Source organism: Sminthopsis crassicaudata, chromosome 4 (genome assembly GCF_048593235.1).
Source record: "Sminthopsis crassicaudata isolate SCR6 chromosome 4, ASM4859323v1, whole genome shotgun sequence".
In the NCBI taxonomy this organism is placed as follows: Eukaryota; Metazoa; Chordata; class Mammalia; order Dasyuromorphia; family Dasyuridae; genus Sminthopsis; species Sminthopsis crassicaudata.
Window position 1 is genome coordinate 17,096,990 of NC_133620.1, and position 12,382 is coordinate 17,109,371.

At 40.2% G+C, this 12,382-nt stretch overlaps 1 long non-coding RNA gene across 1 annotated transcript in view; it reads right to left on the minus strand.

Moving 5' to 3' along the window:
• Positions 1 to 232: 232 nt before the first annotated feature.
• The window catches only part of LOC141540499 (uncharacterized), a 36,654-nt gene continuing 24,504 nt past the window's right edge, over positions 233 to 12,382 (minus strand). The window contains exons 2-3 of the long non-coding RNA XR_012481552.1: positions 1,587 to 1,795; positions 233 to 692 (exon numbers count right to left, since the gene is read on the minus strand). This is a non-coding gene — a long non-coding RNA (uncharacterized LOC141540499). The remainder of the gene's footprint in view (positions 693 to 1,586; positions 1,796 to 12,382) is intronic.

Consider the following 12,382-nt stretch of genomic DNA (forward strand, 5'->3'; position numbering starts at 1 on the left):
TCCTTTGCAAAGCTGAAATGCCCGAGTTTGGGGATCACCCTTAAATAGAGACCCACATTTATTGTGGGAGTGGAGCAGTTGAGGTCGATAAAACACCAACCTGGAAAGCATTAGTGCTTCCTTACCTGAGTTTTTAATTGAATATGCTCAGTAGAGAAGGCAGGAGATGGACCCTTTGAATTAGGTAGTCCAACTTGAAAACCTGAGCCAAATGACTATTTTTCAGCCTGTTTTTAAATTTATTTTTTTCAAAGAAGTTTACATCTCACTTCCCACCCCCACTCAAACCTCGGTCGCTGTCCTGCCAACATTTCCTGATGATGATAACCGAGCCGCTCAGGGATGGCTTCTGTCACATTCAGGCTGGGGGAGCCTGATTTCAACTTTGACATTTCATGGATCTCCTGTGACTCAGCCTCCCAAGAGGCCTGGGGATGCAGACATGGTGACCCATTTAGACACCCATGGCTCAGGGAAAAGGTCAGGGGAGAAGGAGATTGGGCTGTGTCACCCCACACATTTAGCCTTTCGGTGGCCTCTGGACCTCCCTCCAGCTTCAGTTCTGGGCACCGGCTCCCTTTACTGACAATACTTGTCTTAGTCCTGACACAAACGACATCATCCATGACTAAGTGTGCTTCTTCTGCACCTCCAGAAGTGTCCGCTCAGGAAAGTTCATTCAATCCAAGTCTCTATAAAGGGATCATCAGATCAGACATTCTGTGCTGGAAGGGAACTTAGATATTATAGAACTCAAGTCCTTCCTTTTACAGAAGGGGAAACTGAGGTCCAAGACCATAGGATCCTAAACTTTCTAGAAAGAGACAGAATCTTAGAGCTCACTCTGTGCAGGTCTTCTTAGCCTAACATCCAGAGTTCCCTTGGTTTTGTTTTGAACATTTCACTATCTGATTTCAGCATAATTAGTTTCTTTTATAATTCTATGGATTCTATTATAAAAATATTATTCTGAGAAGGGATCTATGGGTTTGCCAGATTGTCAGAGGAATCCATGACACAAAGAAGGTGAAGAACCCCTGATTTTATAAATGAGGACATTAATGTGTAATGTGACAAAATGCCATAGGATCATAGACAGATAAAGAGAGAAGGAGAGGAAGAGAGACATAAAGATAAAACAGAAAGAGACAGAGACAGAGGGAGACAGAGAGATACCAAGAAAGAGACAGAAAGAGAAAGGATGAGGAGAGCAGGAAGAAAAGGGAAGGAGGGAGTAAAGAGAGATAGGGAAGAAAAGAGGGCATGAAGGAGAGAGAGAGAGAGAGAGAGAGAGAGAGAGAGAGAGAGAGAGAGAGAGAGAGAGAGAGAGAGAGAGAGAAGAGGAAGACAAGAAAGACGGGAGGAAGAAAAAAGAGAAGAGAAGGGAAAGAGGGAGTAAAAGAGAGAGGGAGGGAGAGAAGGAGCAAAGGGACAGAGAGAAACAAAATAGAACATACCTCAAGGAGCTTACATTCTAAAAGAAGACAAAACATAAATGGGAGTTGAAAATGGAGGGGAAGATTTTGAAGGTAGTAAATCAGGCCAGAAAATAGGCAGGGGGAGGAGAGTATATTGAAGGGACTCACCAATTAAAGAGTACAATTCAATGGGAAGTCATCCTCAGCAGAGCAAGACAGCCAGCATCCAGATGGAGCAATCCAGAGAGTGAGTTGAACATGGAGGGTTAGGTCACAAATGGAAAGGAATCTCAGGGCCATCGAGTCCTCCCCTTATCTTGATAAGAAAACATGATATCCGTGCTGGTTTTTGGAGAGTTCTATTCCTCCATACATTGCTTTAAAGAAGAAAAGTAAAAAGTACATTGTTTACCAGCATGGAGGACTGCCTGGTGGAAGCTTGCCTTCTAATTATAAAAAAGAGTATGGGGAATACTGAATTTGGAAGAGGAAGAGCTGCCTTCAACCTTTAGCTAGCTTCAAACTAGAAAGTCACTACTGTGTCACCTTGAACAGGTCATTTATTTGGATGGAATTTTGAATATTGCATTATATAAATCTCAATCATAATGGAAAGGGCACTGGCTAGAGAATCAGAGGGCTGGGTTCAAATCCCCAGATCTGCCACTCAGTGGTTTTGTGATCTTGAACAAGTTATTGCATCTCTCTTGAACTTTTTTTTCATCTATAAAAAGGGAGACATTAAAAAAGGAGAAAGGACCCACATGTGCAAAAAAATAAATAAATAAAATCTTTTTTGTAGCGTCAAGGAACTGGAAAATTGGAAACTGACTGGATGCCCATTCGTTGGAGAATGGCTGAGTAAGTAATGTTTTATATATATATATATATATATATATATATATATATATATATATATATATACATATATATATATGTATATATATATATATATATATATACACACACACACACACTATATATGTGTACATATATATGTGTGTGTATGTACGTATATATATGTATGTATGTGTATATATGTGTGTGTGTGTGTGTGTGTGTGTGTGTGTGTATAAAATGGAATATTATTTTTCCTATAAGAAACTATCAGCAGTTTGATTTCAGAAAAGCTGGAGAGACTCATATAAACTGATGCTGAGTGAAGGGGGTAGAACTAAGAGAACATTGTACACAACAACAAGATGATGTGATGATCGACTGTGATGGACTTGGCTCTTTTCAGCAGTGAGGTGATTTGGGCCAATCCCAATAGACTTGGGATGGAGAAAGCTATCTGCATCTAGTAAGGACTTAATGTGGAGCACAATATATTTTTTCACCTATTTTGTTGTTTGCTTTCTTTTTTTCTTTTTTTTCTTTTTTGCCTTTTTGATCTGATTTTTCTTGTACAGCATGATACATGTGGAAATATATAGAGAAGAATTACCCATGTTTAACCTATATTGGATTACTTGCTATCTAGGGGAGGAGAGAGGGGAAAGAGAGGAAGAAAAATGTGGAACACAAGATTTTGCAAGGGTGAGTGTTGAAAATTATTTTTGCCTACATTTTGAAAATAAAAATCTATTATTATTTTTTAAAAGGGAAACAACACATAAAATGGAATGGAAAAGCAGAGATTGGGGTCAAGGGAGATTATTCATGCAAGAACATGGCAGTGAAGTCAGAAAGAGAAATGATTGACGCACACTCTGCAACTGAGAGTCTAAGAGAATTGCTTGGAGTACAGAGAAGTTAAGTGATTTGTCTAGAATTACACAGCCAGTGGGCAAAAAAAAGAAGGACTTGGGCCAGTTCTTGACTCTGAGACTAGCTCTCTACGACAACCCACTGGCTTAGCTTAGCTCAGTGCCCCCCCCCCCCCACAGTAAGAGCTTATTAAGGGCTAGTTAACCGAAGGGCCCTCAGCCTGGAGGGGGTCTTCTCTGCCAAATATTTTGCAAGATCAGCACAGCTTTTTAGGGATCTATCTGTTGCCCTTCACTCATATTCTGTAACTCCCATTCCCACTTCATTTCTATCCATGCGGATGTCTCTATTTCTCATATGCAAGCAATTATCGATGATACCAAACAATTTACTCACACGCCTTTGCAGCAATTCATTTTTCTTTGGATCACTCACAATTTTGATTCTTCACAGATTGAGATACTCCATGAATCACAGACACAGAATATCTCCAAGAGAATATCAATATTTAAAAGATGGACGTTTGTTTTAGGAAGCAGTTTAGAGTTCAATTCAATCCAATTTTTATACATCATTTATTCTAAATATCTTTCATTTAAAGTGTCTTGGAGGTTTACTATTCCTTGATACCTTCCCCAAAACAGGCTATACTCCTCTTGTATCTAAGTAGCATCTGCCCTAGCCTGTGCTAATACAATCCTCCCCCCCCCCTTTTCTGCAGAGTCCTCAGGGAGCCAGTCAGTCATCAATGGGTTTGATGAACAAATTGTAGCAACTGAGTTTTCTGGAAAGTTTCATGCACCACTAAAATTTCATAGTTTTTCATAGACAGCCAGAAATAACCTGTCACTCAGCTCTTGCAATAAAAAGTCTTGGACAGAATGAAGAGAAAATAAATCAAAAGGCTTTTTCTCCTTGGAAACTAACTCACTAAATTAAATAATGTTCCTCAGCACTGTGTCTCTCTCTGCTGAACTGATCTTCAAAATAAGTTCAGGAGGGTAGCCATCAATTTGAATCCAAAGTTTTCCTTCTACGTTTCAGGGTAGAGAAGTCTAGTTCCTTGAAAATCCATCTGTTGGAACTGGCAGGAAGTTGTTGGCCTTCTAAAATGTCTCTGCCCCCATCTCAAGGCCCTCTCATCTCATCGCTCTACTCTCTTCTTGAGTTTTTAAGCTACTCCTCTTCAACAGAGTTGGTCACACATCCAAATAAATTCAGCAGTCAATCGATAAGCATTGTTTAAACACGCCTTCACATATAGGCACTGTGGTAGGGACAAAAATGAAAAAGCATGGACCTCAAAGAAGGAAAAAACAATTATTAAGTGCCTACTGTGTGCTTTCTAATATTATCTCACAACGACCTTATGAGGAAGATATATATATGCATATATATATATATATATATATAATGCATATATGTATATGTGTGTATCTGATCTTCATAGTCACTTTATGAGGAAGACATATATATAAATATCTATGTGTATATATATATATACATATATCTATACTCTTCAATTAACTGTTTATAACATTTGTACAGTGCTTAGTAACTCTTAAAGCATTGTATAAATATAATTTTCATTTTTACTGTTTTGAATAAAACACCATCTACATTTTAAAATATATATACATATATACATGTATTACATATCTCAGAATTCACCAAGATGGTGAAGTGAATCAAAAGATGCTCCATTGACATGCCCTTGTTTTTAACAAGGCATTAAGGTAGCTTTGATTTAATTATTTAGCTCCTGAGAGCAAAGCAAGATGTAGAAAGAAGGATGTGTTCCAGGGAACTCTTCTAGAGGGAGAAGAGGTGACAATGGCAAACCTGTTGAGGTGGATAACTAAATGGAATGTGAACTCTGGGCTGAGCTTACCACCTGGGGTTGGCTCGCTAGAGCTAGGGAACTAATCCAGTGGTGCTCTTGCACAAGTGGCTGATTGCACAGGACTTAAGAGTGTCAAGGACGGAATCTGACCTTGTTCTTTATAGTCAAGGTGCAGCCAGTGACATTTCAGAGCGGGGCTCTATTTGGTCAACAATCCATCAACAAGCATTTGCTCCATGTAGGACATTGTGATATTTCCCCTAATCACCTGGTGAGACCATCTGCTTCTCCATTTCCTTGATGATAATTACTTCTATACTTCTCTGAAGTACAGAAGTTCCTCTTTGGTTCTATTTGGCATTGGACCCAGTACCTGCCATGTACCTCACCATTGCACTCCAAGGAATAATTGTTTTCAATTCTTTGACACAGGGAGGAGGGGAAAGAGGGGGGACGAATATGGAAAGAGGAGAAAGAAGAGAAGGGGGAAAAGGGAGAAAGAGAAAGAGGAAGAGGAGGGGGAGAAGAAAAAGAGGAGGGAAGAAGAAAGAGGAGAAGAAGAATAAAAGGAGGAGAAGGGAATAGAAGGGAAGAAGGAAGAAGAGAGAAAGGAGGAAGAGGAGGAGGGTAAATAAGAAAAGGAAGAAGAAGAGGATGAGGAGCATAAGGAGGGGAGATGGAAAAGTAGGAGGAGGAGGAAAATAGAAATGTCATTTATGCATCACATTTAGATTAATTAAACACTTTCTTCCTTCCTTCCTTCCTTTCTTTCTTTCTTTCTTTCTTTCTTTCTTTCTTTCTTTCTTTCTTTCTTTCTTTCTTTCTTTCTTTCTTTCTTTCTTTCTTTCTTTCTTTCTTTCTTTCTTTCTTTCTTTCTTTCTTTCTTTCTTTCTTTCTTTCCTTCTTTTTCTTCCTTCCTTCCTTTCTTCCTTTTTTTCCTTTTTTTTCCCCTGAGACAATTGGATTAAGTGATTTGCCCAGAGTCACACAGCCAGGAAGTGTTAAGTGTCTGAGGTCAGATTTGAACTCAGGTCTTCCTGACTTCAGTGCTGATGCTCTATCCACTGTACCAACTGGCTGCCCCTGGGTTAGATGACTTTCTAGGGACTGGACAGACATTTCCTTGCTTAGTCATGGCCTTTATATTTTAATTCATAAAAAGAAAACAGTTTCTAAAGCTTACAATTCTAAAAATGTAATGGGTTGCTCTGAGAGGTAGTGAGTTCCCCATTACAGAACCACAGAGGATCACTAGGACCTAAGAAACCATCTTTCCTTATTCATGCCTGAACAAGACTTCATTAACAACTTACTTGAGGCCATTCAACCAAAAAGATCTCCAATGAGGGGAAGCTTATTACCCCTTTATTTTGGGATTACTCTAGTTATTCAGAAGTTTTTTTTCTGACTTCAAGACTGAAGATGCTTCAACTTCCACCCATTCTTCCTAATTCTGATCTCTGGGGCCAAGCAGAAGTCTGATTCTCATGTATTCAATAGGATTTAAACATTGTGAGGGCAAAGATTTTGTCTTCATTTGTCCAGCATTCATCCTCGTGACTGAGGGCTTAATAAAGAGCTGTTCATTTAAATTTCCTTTTTAAAACAAGGTTGTCTTTGCAATTGGGTAGAACATCCCAGGGTCTTAGAAATCACTTTCTCTCTAGTATTTTTGATTATTAGGATGGGAGAAAAACTGGGCATCGGCTTCTGGCCTGGGCAGAGAAGGATCATGGAATCACAGAGTGAGAACTGGAAGAACCTCAGAAGTTCTGATCTACTCCTTTTTTTTTTCCCTGAATAAGGAAAAGAAGCCAGGGAGGTTAGAAAGTGAGGCAGAATCTGCCCTCAGCTTATCCTGCTTCCAAATCCAACATTTAAAATACTTCACTATATTTGAAAATGTTCTTTCCCCATTATCTTTTTATAAAATTTAGAGTGCAGATCTCCATATTGGCCAGACATAGCTCTCTCCTCTTGTTTTGTTTTGTTTTTTTTCCCCCCCTTTCTAAGTCAATATTATGGATATAGACAATTTAAAAGCCTGACATCATTCCTAACCAATCAGAAAGCACCATGGCATGAATTTGGGCTCACCTTGCCCAACATTACTCAGACAGCCAGAGCCCCTTGGGCGGTAGCTGGGTAGGAGTCACTCAGAATATGCCATCCATAGATGGAGCCTCCCAGCTTTCTCTGCCAGCTGGTGCACATCACCTGGAGCAGAGTTTCCTTTTTGGGAATGCATTTCTCCGCACATGCCTAGTTGGTTCCACGTGATATCTAATATCCATTTATTGGATGCGTAACCTATTATTTAAAAATTACCTAATGGCATATTTACTTGTTAAATAATACTAGAAGAGGATAAGGGGGAAAAGGAAAGGAGGAAGAGGAAGTTGAGGAGGAGAAGGAAAGGAGGAGAAAGAAGAAGAGGAGAGGGAGGAGGAGGAGGAAAAGGAAACAGAAAAATGAGGAGGAGAAGGAGAAGAAGGAGAAGAAGGAGGAGGAGGAGAAGAAAGAAAAGGAGGAGAAAGACAAGGAAGAAAAGGAGGAGGAGAAGGAGGAGGAGGAAGAGAAGGAAGAAAAGGAGGAGGAGAAGGAGAATGAGGAGAAGAAAAAGGAGGAGGAGGAGGAAAAAGAGGAGGAGGGAGGAGAAGGAGGAGGAGGAGGAGAAGAAGAAACAACCCAAGAAAGACCTTAATTTAAAAATGTCAAGGTTATCCACTGTATCCTGGGCCATCACCAGTCACTGAGGGCTTAAGAGGGAAGTATGAAATGTCCCTAGAGCTAAGGACTGGAATTCAGTTTGGTGTAAGGCAATCTCCAAATTTAATCTATTTCAGCAAAGACTGAATGAGCCCTTGTTCAGGATTTTGAAATGAGATTTGTCTACCTACGGGGTAGACCTGCTGCCTCTGAGATCCTTCTCAACCTTGGGATTTTGTGAGTCTCCTTTTTGGAGCAGTAACCGTGAGATCCAATTGCCCATCTGCCAATAAATACGGTAATGCCCCCTCAAGATGGCACTTGGGAATCTTGTCCAAGCAGTTTTGAGACTTAATGAATCCCCACTTGATTTTTTCAGGAACCAGGACCCTGAAATGAAGCTGAATCTAGCCCTGAAAGTAAGTACATGTCCAGGGCTCCCAAGAAAAGGGACTGTCCAGTGTCCTGTCTTCTGCATTTCCACACTCTTGATTCAAAGGGCCTAGAAGTTGTCCACTGGGACTTGAACTCAAGTTCTAGAAAGAGAACCATCTATTTTCAAGCTCTAGCACCCCAGCCCATAAGATCAACCTATATCAGAAGCTGGGGAGAGGGACAGAGCTGAGGCAACTCTGTGCAGAGGGGGTGAGAGTAGAAAGGACAAAAAGGAAGGGCCCGGAGACTTCTGGGGTCAAGGGGCTTCTCCTTTCTGCCTGACAAAGAAGAAAGAATACTGGATCTCAAGTCAGGACGAGCTGAGTTCAGATTTGACCTCAGAAACTTATGAACTAAGCAAGTCACTTACCCCTGATTGCCTCAACAGCCCCCCCAGAAAAAAACTATTATCTAGAGACAATGTGCAGTTTTACTAGACTGACTCTCCAAGGCATCTAAAACACACAAAAAAGCTAAGAACCCTTAATATAGAATGTTATAGCTGGAGGAACCTTATTAGAGAGAACATGTCTGCAGATTGCTTCCTCCAGAACATTGTGACCTCCTGAAGGCAAAGACTGCAATTGATTCTTCTTTGCACCCCTAGAACTTAGCAGAGTTTCCGGTTCTTTAGCAGATGCTCATTGATCAACAAACCCAACACTTATAAACTCCTAACAGCATGGGATATAGGGAATTTAATTATCTGTAAATCACAGAATCTCATGATTTGAAAGGATCCTCAAAGGTGAAATCATTCAATTCATAGAAATATAAACATGAGGAGGACCCACTCCTGCCTTTATAGGATTCCCAGTCTAATTGTGGAAATGGGACAGATACACTTAATTCATTCAATCCTTTTAAAAGCCGTTATTAAGTTCCCACTGTGTGTAGGACCTTGTGCTGGGGTCTGTGAAGGAGAGAAGCAGGAAAATGACCTAGTCCCAGACAGAGCAAAACTAAGGTGAGCAACCAATGTTTTGCCTCTAGGCACAAAAATTTAAAAGGTGCACAAACATTTCTCGTGCACTCTAAGAAAATAGAAACAACAGAAATTAGCACCCAATTCATAATAATACATTAAATAAAAAGTTACCAGATGTTTCCAAATGTGTGCTACAATGATAACTAATTCTCTTTCCCTCTCGATTGAATTTGTCTTAATTGTCTTGAATTTTTCACATATCATGAATCACAGAGTTGATTTTAAGAGAATTCCTCCCTGTTTTCTCCAAGTGAAACACACGCCCCAGGTGCTAATATGCCAGTTCCCTTTCTCCATTTCAAGGAGCTTTGAGGGAGGGGAGCCCTGTAAGGAGAAACAAGAAGTGTGCCTTTCCAAACTAAGTTTATGATCTCTAGTTCTGTAACAACTACCAGCTCTCAGAGGAGGGCGAGTGACCCGAAATCTAACACACCCAGGGGTCCTCCACATCTCCCAAGGCTCAGAGATTAGGAAGAAATTCCTTTGGAATTCCTTAGATCTTTTTCTCCCTCGTAAAACTGGTCAAGATGCAGCTGCTCAGGCAGTCACCAGCAACCTTTTGGTGAGCTAGTGTGCATGCTTGGGCAGATCTCGAGGAATCCCAGATTTCTACAATGATATTGTTCTAATTGTGACTTGACATCACCCTATAGACAAGTCCTATCAGGGTTGGAAATATCAAGAGGTGGCACTCTGTAGAAATTTAGAAAGTTGCAAACTGACATGGGGCTCTAGAATGAGGGATATTTGAGTCCAGCCCCACCATATTGGAAAAGGGAAGATGTCAAAGTTCACCATTTCTTCCTCTAACCTTAGCTTCTTTATCTCTAGAAGGAGGGAGCTGGACAACCATGATTCCAGTGGATTCTGTTGAAGTTGACTCTCTTAACAGAGAAGCAATAGACTCAACATGTAAAATGAGACACACTTTTGGATGAGACCAATTGGGAATTTGTTTTGTTTGAATATGTTATAAGGATTTTATTTTCATTATATTTTTCAATAGGAAGGAAGTAGTAGGAAAAAAAAGATCTGATCATTTGAAAAAGTGTAAAACTTAATTCTACAAATAAAATGAGAGTTGGACTCCATTATCTCTGAGTAGCTATCCAGCTCTTTCAATCTGTCTGCCAAGATCCTTTCCAATTCTGATGTGATGGTGTGTGGTCTAACTTTATCTTCACACAACCCTGGAAATTTATTGCTAGAGGGGACCATGAAACATAGAACACGACAGCTGACGGGAGAGGGGGCGGCTTTGGGTCGTGGGATTTTGAACCTGGAATAATAATAATAGCTTGTTTTATATGGAGCATTACAATTTTCTAAGCACTTTACATATATTAGTTCATTTTATTCTTAAAACAAATCTGGAATGTTAATAGAAAGCATCATAGAACATAGAACTTTAGATTTAGGAGAATCCTTAATTATATAGAATGCTAAACATGGAGTATAGAAGGAATATTCCAATAAGAAGCATCAGAACTAGAAAGGAGTCATAGAATATGTAAATTAGAACATTTTGGAAAATGTAACACAGAATGCGAGGACTTGATGCAGTCTCAGAACAGGACCTTTAGAATAGTTAAGGACTGCCTTCCCTACTCAGTTTACCTAGATGGTCCAGGAATTATTGTCTCCATTTCACAGATAAGGAGAATTCTATCACCCCTCCAAAGTAAGTGATTTGATCACACATGGAAAATAACCAGAGGATGGGGTATGAGGATGGGCATCTGGGTCTCAGACTCAGTCTGGTTCATTAACAATATTATAAAGCCTGTTTGCTGAGCCTACCAGCAAAATAACCCTGTGAGGGTTACAAAGATCCATGAGATATAGTTCATGGCTTGGAGGGGGGATTTTAGCTTAACTTAAGTACCATCTCTTCCATCAAACTTTCTGTGGGCTATCTGATTGGAAATGAACTTCTTCCTTGGAACTCGGGGTTGCATTAATTTTGCAACTCTCTAGAGCACGTATCACATCATGGTGTTTATGTTGGTGCTTTATTTCCCTCCTAGAGAAGAGATTATGTGAAGGCAAGATCCAGCCTGGGTTAAAATCTTACCTCTGAAGCTCATTGTGGGACCCTGAGCAATCCACTGAATCTGTGTGAGTCCCATCTATAAAATGGGGATGATGATAGCACTCGCTTCATGGGGTTCTTGGGAGGATCAAAGCAAAGAAGGAATGTAAAGCACATTGCAAACTTTTAAAGTGTTTATATAAATGTCATCTTTTACTATTAATAATTGTTATTACCTAAATTTTGTAACCATCACCCCCACCTTGCAACAACTAGTAAACTCCTCTCAAAGTGGTAACTCTCTGATAACTATTTACTAAATTGACCTGAAGATTGGCTGATAGATCCCGCTCTAGAATTTGGGGGGCCTGCTAGGACTGTCCTCTCAGCCTCCAAGATTCTTTCCAGACTCCCAAACCCATTGACCTCTGAACTGTGAATGAACTCTGGTAAATGGATAAGACCCGGGAAGCTGAGAGATCCCGGCCGTGTGGCTCCAATCACTGCTAGAAAACTCAAGCCAGCTGCTGCAAATCTCTCTCTCCACCCAAAGAGTTATTTACACAAACCCCCCCAAGCACAATCCCCTTCATCTCTTGACATGGTGATTACATGCTTATCTATAAGGGAATAGGCTGAGGCAAAACTAGGGAGCCATTGGCTGAGGCAGGGATGCTCTGGAAGCCAAGGTCTTAGCTTGGTTCCCATGTGATCTTTATTAATTATTATTATTATATCCTTCACATTCCTATAGAGCTTTAAGTTTTTCAAATCTCTTTCCTCATAACATCTCTGAAAAGTTGGGGACAAAAGTATTATTGCCTTCATTTCACAGCCATGGAAACTGGCTAAAAGGTCAGATGATATGTCCAGAATCATGGGACTGAGAAGCGTTGGAATTCTCTACTTCCCTGCAGCTTCCCAAGTCTAGCTGGTTTTCTCCCAAGGAAGAGTATGGATGAATTACCAGTACCAAAAGACTCCACCTTGTCTGAGTACACTCATTGATATGGAGGTTCATTTCAGTGTCCCCTTCATCAAGGATAGGTACCAATCTTCCCTCTTTCCTCTTTGTCATTATCATCAGACCCAATCACAGAACAACTGAAAGAACCTCAGAAACCATCCCTCATCCAATCTGGACTCCAAGAAACTCAAAGAGAAAGAGACACAAAGAGACAGAGAAAGAGAGACAAGCAAAGAGAAAAAGAGACAGAGACACACAGAGACAGAAACAGAAAGAGAAA